Source organism: Lissotriton helveticus, chromosome 2_1 (assembly GCF_964261635.1).
Source record: "Lissotriton helveticus chromosome 2_1, aLisHel1.1, whole genome shotgun sequence".
Classification (NCBI taxonomy): Eukaryota; Metazoa; Chordata; class Amphibia; order Caudata; family Salamandridae; genus Lissotriton; species Lissotriton helveticus.
Window position 1 is genome coordinate 1,425,566,042 of NC_136059.1, and position 14,962 is coordinate 1,425,581,003.

Genomic DNA, 14,962 nt, shown 5'->3' on the forward strand with positions numbered 1-14,962 from the left:
CTGAGTGGGGTTTGGCTGGCGGTGTGCATGGTCTGGTGCTTGGATGGTGGTGTGGGTGGACTGGAACTCTGCTGGCGGTGTGTGAGTAGTTACTTTCTGTTGGTCACTACACACACTGCTAGTTGAGTGACACTCTACGCAGTCCATCATTTTCTGTAGTTGCTTTGTCAGATATGTGGGCGTGTGAAAGTGATGGGCGGCTGGCGGTGTGAATGTTTTGTATGTGTCACATGTACAAAAGGTGTATGAATGTCCTTACTGCCCCTGTGTGATATGGGTACTGGTAGTAGCAAAAGACTGACTGGCACCAAAGTGGTCAGGCACTTTAAAAAAATTCAAAAAATTATCCAGTGTCTTGATGTTAAACCTCATCTAATCTCATTTGGTCTAAGCCCTAATTGATGGCCCATCTGGCCGAATTTTAATTTGGGGGGCAAATTTGTGTGTTGTTTTTTTAATTGTTATATTGTTTGTGAAATGTGGTAGTAATTTTTTTTTCTTCTCTATTTTTGTCTTGTTCCAGGCTTTTGCTGTTTGGATTGTTGTAGGTTGCGTGTCTGTTTGCAGCTTGTGTAGTTGCTTGTGCTTGGTAAGTGAATGTATTTTGTACTACTTCCCCTTGATGTTTGTCTTTTTGAAAAAGGTTGTACTTCTAGCAGTTTGTGTGGCTCTGTGTTTTTTTTTTCAGCATTAGTGTTTGATGTGCACTTTGTTTTCTAATGTCATTTCTTTTTTTTCTTTCTAGTGGGATTTCATTTCTTTTCGCTGTGTCTCAACAGAGTAGGTGCTGGTGAGTGTAGCTATATTTTGTAAGAGTGAAATTGTTTTGGATTGTATTTATCTTTTAGTGAAAGCCTTACCTTGTTTACTTCTTACTTTGCACAGTGTAGGTTGTTGTTCACTTGTGTGTGCAGTCTTCTTGCTTTGTAAGGATAATGGCTAGTCGCAGGATTACTGCTCAGCAGGTTCTTGGTTTGCTTTTTGAGTCTTCCTCGGACCATGGTTCAGAGTCTGAGTCCGATTCGGACTCCCAGGAAGCGGCAGAAGATTCAGGCAGTGAGTTTTCTCTTCGCATGGAATCATCATCATCGGATGATGACTCTTCTTCTAGTGCTGATGAAGGGCCTATGGTACAGGAGGACATTGTGTTGCCGGTAGTGGGCCAAGAGGCACCTGTGTTGCTGCCTAGGGCCGCAAGGTTTCCTTTCTTTTTACGTCGGCAAGAGGCATGTGGGCTGGAGCCTGCACCCAAAAGGCTTCACATTGCTGTGGTGCGCAAAGGGGCATCTGGTGCTTTTCGTCTTCCTGGTGTAGTGCAGCAAGAGGCATCTGGGGCTGTTAGGCTTCCCATTGGTGTAGAGCGGCAAGAGGCATCTGGGCCTGCTGGGTTTCCCGGTGGTGTAGTGCAGCAAGAAGCATCTCAGGCTGCTGGGCTTCCCGTTGGTGTAGTGCAGGAAGAGCCCTCTGGGGATGCTACGTCTTCTGTTGGTGTTGTGCAGCCAGAAGTATCTGTGGCTGTTAGGCTTCCCGTTGGAGAACAGCAGCAAGATGTTTCGGTGCTGCAGGCTGGGGTGGCTGCTCCCCCCGTTGATAGGATGGCCTCTGGGTTCCCCCTGGCTTGGTGCAGCCGGCATTGCCAGAGTTCACTGGTGTTCCTGGGTGTAGAGTGAATACAGAGAATTTTCTGCCAATTAATTTTTTTCAGTTGTTTTTTGACGATGTGTTTTTGCAAGAGATTGTTGAGCAAACCAATTTGTATGCAGAACAATATTTGAGGGCCAACAGTGCCAGCCTTAAGCCCTATTGTAGAGCAATCCGGTGGACTCCCACCAATGTTGAAGAGATGAAGAAGTTTCTGGGATTAACTTTTTTGATGGGCTTGATAAGGAAGTCATCAATTACTTCATATTGGTCCACTAGTCCCTTGATGGTAACAGCTATATTTCCAGCAGTCATAAGTCGTGATCGGTATACGCTTCTTCTTCGGATGATGCATTTTGCTGATAATAGTTTAGCGTTGTCACGCGATCACCCTGATTGTGACCGTTTGTTTAAAATTCGGCCTGTCCTTGATCACTTTGTTGATCGTTTTTCTGAGATTTTTGTCCCTGGTAAAGAAATTGCAGTGGATGAGTCTTTGGTGTTGTTCAAGGGCCGCTTGGTTTTTAGGCAATACATTCCTAGCAAGAGGTCACGCTATGGAATCAAACTGTATATGCTGTGTGACAGTGAGACTGGATATGTCTACAATTTCAGGGTGTACACTGGTAAGGAGTCCCGCATTAACCCTCCTGGTTGTCCTTCTACTTTTGGAGTAACTGAGAAAATTGTGTGGGAACTAGGTAGAGGATTATTTAACAAAGGCCATCATTTATATGTAGATAACTTCTACACTGGTGTGCAGTTGTTCAAGGAGTTGGCCAAAGTGGGCACTGTTGCTTGTGGCACAATGCGCAGTAACCGTAAAGGTTTCCCAAAGGAACTTGTTTGCAAAAGGCTTGTGCGGGGACAGTCTACGGCATTGCGATGTGGGGAGCTTTTAGCTGTGAAGTATTCAGACAAGAGAGATGTGTACATGCTGACTACTATCCACGATGAAAGTACTGTACCTGTGCCTGTTTGGGGTCAGGGTGCTGAAGTGCGCAAACCTGTGTGCATTCTAGCTTACAATAAGTTCATGGGTGGTGTTGACAGAGTAGATCAGAGGTTGGAACCTTATGCTGCTCTTCGAAAGGCTTACGTTTGGTACAAGAAGTTGGCTATCCATCTGTTCCACTTGGCATCATTTAATGCTTTCGTTGTGTACCAGAAGTCTTGTCCTGAGACGAAGATGACTTTTCTTAAGTTTCAGGAGTCTATAATAGGCAGCCTTGTACTTGTGCAGCAGGCAAGTGTTCCTAGATTTGGAGTGGTGGAGGAAGTGGCTAGATTGCAAGATCGCCACTTTCCTGAATCTATTCCTTCCACTACTGCTAGAGACTTTCCGACTAGAAGATGCAGAGTCTGTTGGCGAAGAGGCGTGCGGAAGGAGTCTCGTATATACTGTCCTGACTGTCCTTCTAAGACTGCATTGTGTATGTCAGCTTGTTTTAAATCGTACCACACGCAAAAGAACTATTGGGAGTTTGAATGAGCTGTAAAGTGAATTGCCTGGTCTGCATTCTGTAAAACATTTTTAGTTTGTTTCAAGGATTGGCATTAGTGCAAAGTTTTTATTTTAAGAATTTGTGTTACCTGATTTGTAGGTATTTCCATTTGTTTAGTGTTATTTTCAAAAAAAGAATTCTAAATGTGTTTGTGGTGTGTGCCGGCTGGTGCTTGGCTGGCGGTGTGTGTGGAGTTGCGCTTGGCTGGTGGTGTGCGTGGAGTGGTACTTGGCTGTCTGTGCACGGAGTGGTGCTTTGCTGGCGGTGTGTGTGGAGTGGCGCTTGGCTGGTGGTGTTCGTGGAGTGGTACTTGGCTGTCTGTGCATGGAGTGGTGTTTGGCTGATGGTGTGTGTGGAGTGGTGCTTGGCTGGCGGTGTGTGTGGAGTGGTGCTTGGCTGGCGGTGTGTGTGGAGTGGTGCTTGGCTGGCGGTGTGTGTGGAGTGCTGCTTGGCTGGCGGTGTGTGTGGAGTGGTGCTTGGCTGGCAGTGTGTGTGGAATGGTGCTTGGCTGGCAGTGTGTGTGGAGTGGCGCTTGGCTGGTGGTGTTTGTGGAGTGGTACTTGGCTGGAGGGTGTGCGTTTAGCTGTCTGTGCACGGAGTGGTGCTTGGCTGGCGGTGTGCGTGGAGAGGCGCTTGGCTGGTGGTGTGCACTGAGTGTTTGGCTGGCGGTGTGCATGGTCTGGTGCTTGGCTGGTGGTGTGGGTGGACTGGCGCTCGGCTGGCGGTGTGTGAGTAGTTACTTTCTGTTGGTCACTGCACACACTGCTTGTTGAGTGACACTCCACGCAGTCCATCAATTTGTGTAGTTCCAGTGTCAGAAATGTGGGCGTGTGAAAGTGATGGGCCCTTGAATGGCGCTGTTTGCTGGTGTGAGTGTTGAAATGTGATGGGTCCGCGGCTGGCGGTGTGAATGTTTTGAATGTGTCACACGTACGAAAGGTGTATGAATGGCCTGTAAAGAGGTTGGTGCCTTGACGTGGCTTTACAGCTCACGAGCTGTGAGTCAGTGGTTCAGTTTATCATACTTGCAATTATACACAGTGTATTTCATTTTTGTGAAATTACTTGCGTATACAATTGTATGTACTGAATCATCACTCACCCTCGTGCCAAATCCAACCAGTATGTGTGTGTGCTTGCGGATTAGATGGGTGTGCAGTAATAATTGTTTTTTTTCTCTTTCTGCATTAGGGTGTACCTTGTCCCTTATTGTGATTGTTGTAATGTGTTGCTTTTATTCCAGATGGTGTCAGTGGTCTTGTTTGTATCAGGTATGAAAGGTGCGTGAATGGCCTGTAAAACGGTTGGTGCCTTGTCGTGGCTTTACAGCTCACGAGTTGCGAGTCACTGGTTCGGTTTTTATGCATTTATTTATTGACAGAGCATTTCATTTTTTTTGAAATATCTTGTTAATAAAATTTTATATACTGAACCATCACTCGCCCTCGTGCCAAATCCAACCTGTATGTGTGTGTCTTTGAGGAATAGATAGCCGTGCTTGAATGTTTGACTTTTGAGTAACTCTGTTAAGGTGAGGTACCCTTTTACTCGGGAGAACAAGGGGAACGCTGGGTGGTAGGACATTTTTGCCGGCACGGCGATCCCACGGCAAAATTTTTGGAAAAGTGCAATTTTTACCTAATTTTAAGGTTTGCAGAGAGTTCTGGGTAGGAAAACATTGGGGGACCCATGCATGCCATACCTCCCTGGACTCCCCCGGGTGTCTAGTTTTCAGAACTGTTTGGGTTTGCTACTTTGCAAAGAATACCACCGAGCCCCGGGCCACAAATTCAGATTCCCCCCCCCCAAAATCAAGGTAGTTTTGCAATAAGGTAATGTAAATTCAGCACCGTACGATTTGAACCGTTTCCTGTTGCAGCCACTATGTCTACCCACGCAAGTGAGGTACCGTTTTTTTCGGGAGACCTGGGGGCACGCTGGGTGAGTGGAAATTTGTTGATCCACGCAGATTCCAGAACTTTCCACCACAGAAATGTGAGGAAAATGTGTTTTTTTGGTCACATTTTTATGTTTTCAAGGAGTTCTGGGTAGGAAAACATTGGGGGACCCACGCATGCCATACCTCCCTGGACTCCCCCGGGTGTCTACTTTTCAGAAATGTGTGGGTTTGGTAGGTTTCCCTAGATGGCTGTCTCGCACGGGGCCAGAAACCCAGGTAACCCCTCTTGCAAAAGCTGGAGAATTCATGTCCACCAGCTTTTGCAAGAGGGGTTACCCGGGTTTTTGGCCCCGTGCGAGACAGCCATCTAGGTAAACCTACCAAACCCACACATTTCTGAAAAGTAGACACCCGGGGGCTTCCAAGGAGGTATGGCTTGCGTGGATCCTCCAACGTTCCTTTACCCAGAATCCCTTGCAAACCTCATTTTTTGCTTGGAAAAAATCATTTTTTTTCACACGTTTTAGTGTGGGAAAGCGTGGCATCACTGGGCTCACACAAATTACCTCCCACCCACCGTTCCCCAAGGTCTCCCGATAAAAATGGTACCTCACTTGCGTGGGTAGGCATAGCGGCTGCTTTAGGAAAAGGCCCAATTCATACTGTGGAGACGAAAACATTACCTTTAGCCAAATAATCTTATTTTTTGAGGGGGTCACCTGAGCTTTTGGCCCGGGGCTTGGCACGCATCTTTGGAAACTACCAAACCCAAACAGTTCTGAGAACTAGACACCCGGGGGAGTCCAGGGTGGTATGGCATGCGTGGGTCCCCCAATGTTTTCCTACCCAGAAACCCCTGCAAACCTGAAATTTTGGTCCAAAAACCAACTTTTCCATACTTTTTTGGGTGGGATCTCGCTGCCGGAACAAATGTCCTACCACCCAGCATTTCCCTTGTTCTCCCGAGTAAAATGATACCTCACTTGTGTGGGTGGGCCAAAGGCAAGTGACTTAGGCTGGGGTGCTTAATTTGTAAAACGTAAATATGATTTTTGGGGTGTTCTGCTTTGGGGCACCCACACAAGTGAGGTATCCTTTTACTCGGGAGAACAAGGGGAACGCAGGGTGGTACGACTTTTTTGCCGGCACGGCGATCCCACGCCAAAAAGTTTGGAAAAGTGCAATTTTTACCTAATTTTAAGGTTTGCAGAGAGTTCTGGGTAGGAAAACATTGGGGGACCCATGCATGCCATACCTCCCTGGACTCCCCCGGGTGTCTAGTTTTCAGAACTGTTTGGGTTTGCTACTTTGCAAAGAATACCACCGAGCCCCGGGCCACAAATTCAGATCCCCCCCCCCAAAATCAAGGTAGTTTTGCAATAAGGTAATGTAAATTCACCACCGTACGATTTGAACCGTTTCCTGTTGCAGCCACTATGTCTACCCACGCAAGTGAGGTACCGTTTTTTTCGGGAGACCTGGGGGCACGCTGGGTGAGTGGAAATTTGTTGATCCACGCAGATTCCAGAACTTTCCACCACAGAAATGTGAGGAAAATGTGGTTTTTTGGTCACATTTTTATGTTTTCAAGGAGTTCTGGGTAGGAAAACATTGGGGGACCCACGCATGCCATACCTCCCTGGACTCCCCCGGGTGTCTACTTTTCAGAAATGTGTGGGTTTGGTAGGTTTCCCTAGATGGCTGTCTCGCACGGGGCCAGAAACCCAGGTAACCCCTCTTGCAAAAGCTGGAGAATTCATGTCCACCAGCTTTTGCAAGAGGGGTTACCCGGGTTTTTGGCCCCGTGCGAGACAGCCATCTAGGGAAACCTACCAAACCCACACATTTCTGAAAAGTAGACACCCGGGGGCTTCCAAGGAGGTATGGCTTGCGTGGATCCTCCAACGTTCCTTTACCCAGAATCCCTTGCAAACCTCATTTTTTGCTTGGAAAAAATCATTTTTTTTCACACGTTTTAGTGTGGGAAAGCGTGGCATCACTGGGCTCACACAAATTACCTCCCACCCAGCGTTCCCCAAGGACTCCCGATAAAAATGGTACCTCACTTGCGTGGGTAGGCATAGCGGCTGCTTTAGGAAAAGGCCCAATTCATACTGTGGAGACGAAAACATTACCTTTAGCCAAATAATCTTATTTTTTGAGGGGGTCACCTGAGCTTTTGGCCCGGGGCTTGGCAGGCATCTTTGGAAACTACCAAACCCAAACAGTTCTGAGAACTAGACACCCGGGGGAGTCCAGGGTGGTATGGCATGCGTGGGTCCCCCAATGTTTTCCTACCCAGAAACCCCTGCAAACCTGAAATATTGGTCCAAAAACCAACTTTTCCATACTTTTTTGGGTGGGATCTCGCTGCCGGAACAAATGTCCTACCACCCAGCGTTTCCCTTGTTCTCCCGAGTAAAATGATACCTCACTTGTGTGGGTGGGCCAAAGGCAAGTGACTTAGGCTGGGGTGCTTAATTTGTAAAACGTAAATATGAGTAAAAACTACTTTTTTCAAAATTCATTTTTGGGGTGTTCTGCTTTGGGGCACCCACACAAGTGAGGTATCCTTTTACTCGGGAGAACAAGGGGAACGCAGGGTGGTACGACTTTTTTGCCGACACGGCGATCCCACGCCAAAAAGTTTGGAAAAGTGCAATTTTTACCTAATTTTAAGGTTTGCAGAGAGTTCTGGGTAGGAAAACATTGGGGGACCCATGCATGCCATACCTCCCTGGACTCCCCCGGGTGTCTAGTTTTCAGAACTGTTTGGGTTTGCTACTTTGCAAAGAATACCACCGACCCCGGGCCTCAAATTCAGATCCCCCCCCCCAAAATCAAGGTAGTTTTGCAATAAGGTAATGTAAATTCACCACCGTACGATTTGAACCGTTTCCTGTTGCAGCCACTATGTCTACCCACGCAAGTGAGGTACCGTTTTTTTCGGGAGACCTGGGGGCACGCTGGGTGAGTGGAAATTTGTTGATCCACGCAGATTCCAGAACTTTCCACCACAGAAATGTGAGGAAAATGTGGTTTTTTGGTCACATTTTTATGTTTTCAAGGAGTTCTGGGTAGGAAAACATTGGGGGACCCACGCATGCCATACCTCCCTGGACTCCCCCGGGTGTCTACTTTTCAGAAATGTGTGGGTTTGGTAGGTTTCCCTAGATGGCTGTCTCGCACGGGGCCAGAAACCCAGGTAACCCCTCTTGCAAAAGCTGGAGAATTCATGTCCACCAGCTTTTGCAAGAGGGGTTACCCGGGTTTTTGGCCCCGTGCGAGACAGCCATCTAGGGAAACCTACCAAACCCACACATTTCTGAAAAGTAGACACCCGGGGGCTTCCAAGGAGGTATGGCTTGCGTGGATCCTCCAACGTTCCTTTACCCAGAATCCCTTGCAAACCTCATTTTTTGCTTGGAAAAAATCATTTTTTTTCACACGTTTTAGTGTGGGAAAGCGTGGCATCACTGGGCTCACACAAATTACCTCCCACCCACCGTTCCCCAAGGTCTCCCGATAAAAATGGTACCTCACTTGCGTGGGTAGGCATAGCGGCTGCTTTAGGAAAAGGCCCAATTCATACTGTGGAGACGAAAACATTACCTTTAGCCAAATAATCTTATTTTTTGAGGGGGTCACCTGAGCTTTTGGCCCGGGGCTTGGCACGCATCTTTGGAAACTACCAACCCAAACAGTTCTGAGAACTAGACACCCGGGGGAGTCCAGGGTGGTATGGCATGCGTGGGTCCCCCAATGTTTTCCTACCCAGAAACCCCTGCAAACCTGAAATTTTGGTCCAAAAACCAACTTTTCCATACTTTTTTGGGTGGGATCTCGCTGCCGGAACAAATGTCCTACCACCCAGCATTTCCCTTGTTCTCCCGAGTAAAATGATACCTCACTTGTGTGGGTGGGCCAAAGGCAAGTGACTTAGGCTGGGGTGCTTAATTTGTAAAACGTAAATATGAGTAAAAACTACTTTTTTCAAAATTCATTTTTGGGGTGTTCTGCTTTGGGGCACCCACACAAGTGAGGTATCCTTTTACTCGGGAGAACAAGGGGAACGCAGGGTGGTACGACTTTTTTGCCGACACGGCGATCCCACGCCAAAAAGTTTGGAAAAGTGCAATTTTTACCTAATTTTAAGGTTTGCAGAGAGTTCTGGGTAGGAAAACATTGGGGGACCCATGCATGCCATACCTCCCTGGACTCCCCCGGGTGTCTAGTTTTCAGAACTGTTTGGGTTTGCTACTTTGCAAAGAATACCACCGACCCCGGGCCTCAAATTCAGATCCCCCCCCCCAAAATCAAGGTAGTTTTGCAATAAGGTAATGTAAATTCACCACCGTACGATTTGAACCGTTTCCTGTTGCAGCCACTATGTCTACCCACGCAAGTGAGGTACCGTTTTTTTCGGGAGACCTGGGGGCACGCTGGGTGAGTGGAAATTTGTTGATCCACGCAGATTCCAGAACTTTCCACCACAGAAATGTGAGGAAAATGTGGTTTTTTGGTCACATTTTTATGTTTTCAAGGAGTTCTGGGTAGGAAAACATTGGGGGACCCACGCATGCCATACCTCCCTGGACTCCCCCGGGTGTCTACTTTTCAGAAATGTGTGGGTTTGGTAGGTTTCCCTAGATGGCTGTCTCGCACGGGGCCAGAAACCCAGGTAACCCCTCTTGCAAAAGCTGGAGAATTCATGTCCACCAGCTTTTGCAAGAGGGGTTACCCGGGTTTTTGGCCCCGTGCGAGACAGCCATCTAGGGAAACCTACCAAACCCACACATTTCTGAAAAGTAGACACCCGGGGGCTTCCAAGGAGGTATGGCTTGCGTGGATCCTCCAACGTTCCTTTACCCAGAATCCCTTGCAAACCTCATTTTTTGCTTGGAAAAAATCATTTTTTTTCACACGTTTTAGTGTGGGAAAGCGTGGCATCACTGGGCTCACACAAATTACCTCCCACCCACCGTTCCCCAAGGTCTCCCGATAAAAATGGTACCTCACTTGCGTGGGTAGGCATAGCGGCTGCTTTAGGAAAAGGCCCAATTCATACTGTGGAGACGAAAACATTACCTTTAGCCAAATAATCTTATTTTTTGAGGGGGTCACCTGAGCTTTTGGCCCGGGGCTTGGCACGCATCTTTGGAAACTACCAACCCAAACAGTTCTGAGAACTAGACACCCGGGGGAGTCCAGGGTGGTATGGCATGCGTGGGTCCCCCAATGTTTTCCTACCCAGAAACCCCTGCAAACCTGAAATTTTGGTCCAAAAACCAACTTTTCCATACTTTTTTGGGTGGGATCTCGCTGCCGGAACAAATGTCCTACCACCCAGCATTTCCCTTGTTCTCCCGAGTAAAATGATACCTCACTTGTGTGGGTGGGCCAAAGGCAAGTGACTTAGGCTGGGGTGCTTAATTTGTAAAACGTAAATATGAGTAAAAACTACTTTTTTCAAAATTCATTTTTGGGGTGTTCTGCTTTGGGGCACCCACACAAGTGAGGTATCCTTTTACTCGGGAGAACAAGGGGAACGCAGGGTGGTACGACTTTTTTGCCGGCACGGCGATCCCACGCCAAAAAGTTTGGAAAAGTGCAATTTTTACCTAATTTTAAGGTTTGCAGAGAGTTCTGGGTAGGAAAACATTGGGGGACCCATGCATGCCATACCTCCCTGGACTCCCCCGGGTGTCTAGTTTTCAGAACTGTTTGGGTTTGCTACTTTGCAAAGAATACCACCGAGCCCCGGGCCACAAATTCAGATCCCCCCCCCCCCAAAATCAAGGTAGTTTTGCAATAAGGTAATGTAAATTCACCACCGTACGATTTGAACCGTTTCCTGTTGCAGCCACTATGTCTACCCACGCAAGTGAGGTACCATTTTTTTCGGGAGACCTGGGGGCACGCTGGGTGAGTGGAAATTTGTTGATCCACGCAGATTCCAGAACTTTCCACCACAGAAATGTGAGGAAAATGTGTTTTTTTGGTCAAATATTTATGTTTTCAAGGGATTCTGGGTAACAAAACCTGGGGGTAGGCAGACGAGTCACCCCATCCTGAATTCCCCTGGGTGTCTAGTTTTCAAAAATGTATAGGTTTGCTAGGTTTCCTTAGGTGCTGGCAGAGCTACGGCGCAAAAACAAAAGGTAGTCTTTTTGTCCGAATTGTGCAAAATTTCACTGGGAAATTGAGGTGCGACCATGCTGCGTTTTGCGCGGTTTCATGTCGCAGCCACTATGCCTACCCACGCAAGTGAGGTACCATTTTTTTCGGGAGACCTGGGGGCACGCTGGGTGGGTGGAAATTTGTTGATCCACGCAGATTCCAGAACTTTCCACCACAGAAATGTGAGGAAAATGTGTTTTTTTGGTCAAATTTTTATGTTTGTAAGGGATTCTGGGTAACAAAACCTGGGGGTAGGCAGACGAGTCACCCCATCCTGAATTGCCCTGGGTGTCTAGTTTTCAGAAATGTATAGGTTTGCTAGGTTTCCCTAGGTGCTGGCAGAGCTACGGCGCAAAAACAAAAGGTAGTCTTTTTGTCTGAATCGTGCTAAATTTCACTGGGAAATTGAGGTGCGACCATGCTGCGTTTTGCGCTGTTTCATGTCGCAGCCACTATGCCTACCCACGCAAGTGAGGTACCATTTTTTTCGGGAGACCTGGGGGCACGCTGGGTGGGTGGAAATTTGTTGATCCACGCAGATTCCAGAACTTTCCACCACAGAAATGTGAGGAAAATGTGTTTTTTTGGTCAAATTTTTTTGTTTGAAAGGGATTCTGGGTAACAAAACGTGGGGGTAGGCAGACGAGTCACCCCATCCTCAATTGCACTGGTTGTCTAGTTTTCAAAAAAGTATAGGGTTGCTAGGTTTCCCTTGGTGCTGGCAGATCTACGGCGCAAAAACAAAAGGTAGTCTTTTTGTCCGAATCGTGCTAAATTTCACTGGGAAATTGAGGTGCGACCATGCTGCGTTTTGCGCGGTTTCATGTCGCAGCCACTATGCCTACCCACGCAAGTGAGGTACCATTTTTTTCGGGAGACCTGGGGGCACGCTGGGTGGGTGGAAATTTGTTGATCCACGCAGATTCCAGAACTTTCCACCACAGAAATGTGAGGAAAATGTGTTTTTTTGGTCAAATTTTTATGTTTGAAAGGGATTCTGGGTAACAAAACCTGGGGGTAGGCAGACGAGTCACCCCATCCTGAATTGCCCTGGGTGTCTAGTTTTCTAAAATGTATAGGGTTGCTAGGTTTCCCTAGGTGCTGGCAGAGCTACGGCGCAAAAAGAAAAGGTAGTCTTTTTGTCCGAATCGTGCTAAATTTCACTGGGAAATTGAGGTGCGACCATGCTGCGTTTTGCGCTGTTTCATGTCGCAGCCACTATGCCTACCCACGCAAGTGAGGTACCATTTTTTTCGGGAGACCTGGGGGCACGCTGGGTGGGTGGAAATTTGTTGATCCACGCAGATTCCAGAACTTTCCACCACAGAAATGTGAGGAAAATGTGTTTTTTTGGTCAAATTTTTATGTTTGAAAGGGATTCTGGGTAACAAAACCTGGGGGTAGGCAGACGAGTCACCCCATCCTGAATTGCCCTGGGTGTCTAGTTTTCAAAAATGTATAGGTTTGCTAGGTTTTCCTAGGTGCTGGTTGAGCTACGGCTCAAAAACAAAAGGTAGTCTCTTTGTCCAAAGAGCTTAAGATTTCACTGGGAAATTGAGGAGCGACCACGTTGCATTTTGTGCCGTTTCCCGTCGTAGGCACAAGGCCGACCCACACAAGTGAGGTACCATTTTTTTCGGGAGACCTGGGGGCATGCTGGGTGGGTGGAAATTTGTTGATCCACGCAGATTCCAGAACTTTCCACCACAGAAATGTGAGGAAAATGTGTTTTTTTTGTCAAAATCTGAGCTTTGCAAGGGATTCTGGGTAACAAAACCTGGGGGTAGGCAGTCGAGTCATCCCATCCTGAATTCCCCTGGGTGTCTACTTTTCAAAAATGTATAGGTTTGCTAGGTTTCCCTAGGTGCCGGAAGAACTAGGGTGCAAAAACTACAGGTAGGCACTTTGCCAAAAAAGGGTCAATTTGTAACTGCAAAATTTAGGTGTGACCACGTTGCATTTTGCGCCGTTTCCTGTCGCAGGCACAAGGCCGACCCACACAAGTGAGGTACCGTTTTTATCGGGACACTTGGGGTAATTCAGATTTGTAAAACAACTGTTATTACCAATTGAGCTTTCTTGCATTTCTCCCTTTGAATGAAAGATATTGTGTAGAAAAAAAAACTTTATGAAAAATGACCAATAATTCTCATGCTAGTATGAGTATTCCCAACTTTGAAAATGTGCAATTATATACTGTTTCTGAACTCTATAATTTGTACCCAATTCATACATACATAGGTGTCTTTCATACAGATTATTCCATGTGTACATTTTCCAAGACAAAGTGCACTATACCCAGTAAATGAAAAAATACCATTGCAAGTTGCTGCTCAGTTTTTGGATCTGGGTTCGTCGGGTTCTTGGTGAAACTACAAGTCCCATATATCCCCACAACCAGGAAGGTCTAACGGATGTAACGGTATATTGCTTTCCAAGAGCTGTCAAAATTAGAGAAAGTTATAGGTGAAAACGTTGAGACAAAAGGCTGTTGTTTTCAACAATTTTTCAAATATTCCAATATCTAACTGTTAGTTTCTATAACGAAACCTTCATGGATTTAGACAAATGACCCCTTTCTGAATTCAGAATTTTGTCTATTTTTCGAAAATGTAAAGCTTTCCATGATCCATTATTGCTTTCAAACTCATTTCTACCATTAACTGGAAGGAGGTGGAAAGCTCTAAAAATAGCAAAAATAGGCTATGTCCCAGAAAAATGCCAAAACTGAGTGAAAAATTTCGGTTCTCTGACAAAACACTGTCATTCCCTAAAAGCTGAGAAAATGGAGAATTCAGCCCCACAAACCCTTTTTTGATACCATTTTCAGGGAAAAAGCCAGAGGCTTTCATTTGCAGCCCGTTTTTCCCATTTTTCTGAAAAAAACAAAAAAAACACTATATTTTGGTTAATTTCTGGGACCCCTCCAAGGGAATCCACAAACCCTGGGCGCCTTTAGAATCCCCATGATGTTGGAAGAAAAGGACGCAAATTTGGCGCGGATCCCTTATGTGGTCAAAAAGTTACAAGGGCCTAAGCGCGCACTACCCCAAAACACCAAAAAAAGCCTTAGCACAGGAGGGGGAAAAGGCCTAGCAGCGAAGGGGTTAAGAAGCAGAGAAGACAATTTTTTAGGTACCCAGTTGCCAAAGGGGATAATCATATAAGGATGGTAAAAGTATATTAAGGCCCTTATGGATCACAATAGAAAAATGCATGGTTCACAGAGTAATGGCTACAATAACTTAATAAAAGAATCCTGCACATAAAATACCAACTTTTAAGCAAGCTGCAAAACTCAAGTAAGTGTTATAATTGAATTACACTTACACAGCTGTCCATTTTCTCTCTGGCCTCTAGCCTTAAAAAGACTCTAAAAGTTTCTACATAATACACCTCCTGAAGACAGACACTAGCTGTACTTGGCTTTAAGGGAAAACGGCTTACACTCTTGCAGATAACATAGCATTCTGCCTTCAGTATAAGGAATGGTGAAACAGAGAATTACACCTTTTATTTTCCTGTGGAAACCTACAATGGTTGTCTGCCTCTGTTCCGAATCTCTTCAGAACAATGTAGTGTACTTGTTATCCACAACATTCCTTCGGGCTGGAAGGGTACAGTACTCTGGTAATGGTTACATAGGAATAAAGCCACTGTTCGAGGTAATTTTGCTGCATTGGGTCTAGTGCCACCAGCATTGACATTAAACTAAAAGTCTGTTGTCTAGAGGGAG

General features: G+C 46.4%; 1 protein-coding gene across 2 annotated transcripts in view; it reads right to left on the minus strand.

Annotated features, from left to right (window-relative positions):
• The window catches only part of ERCC3 (ERCC excision repair 3, TFIIH core complex helicase subunit), a 2,074,468-nt gene that overhangs the window by 41,978 nt on the left and 2,017,528 nt on the right, over nucleotides 1–14,962 (minus strand). The gene's annotated exons all lie outside the window — the stretch shown is intronic.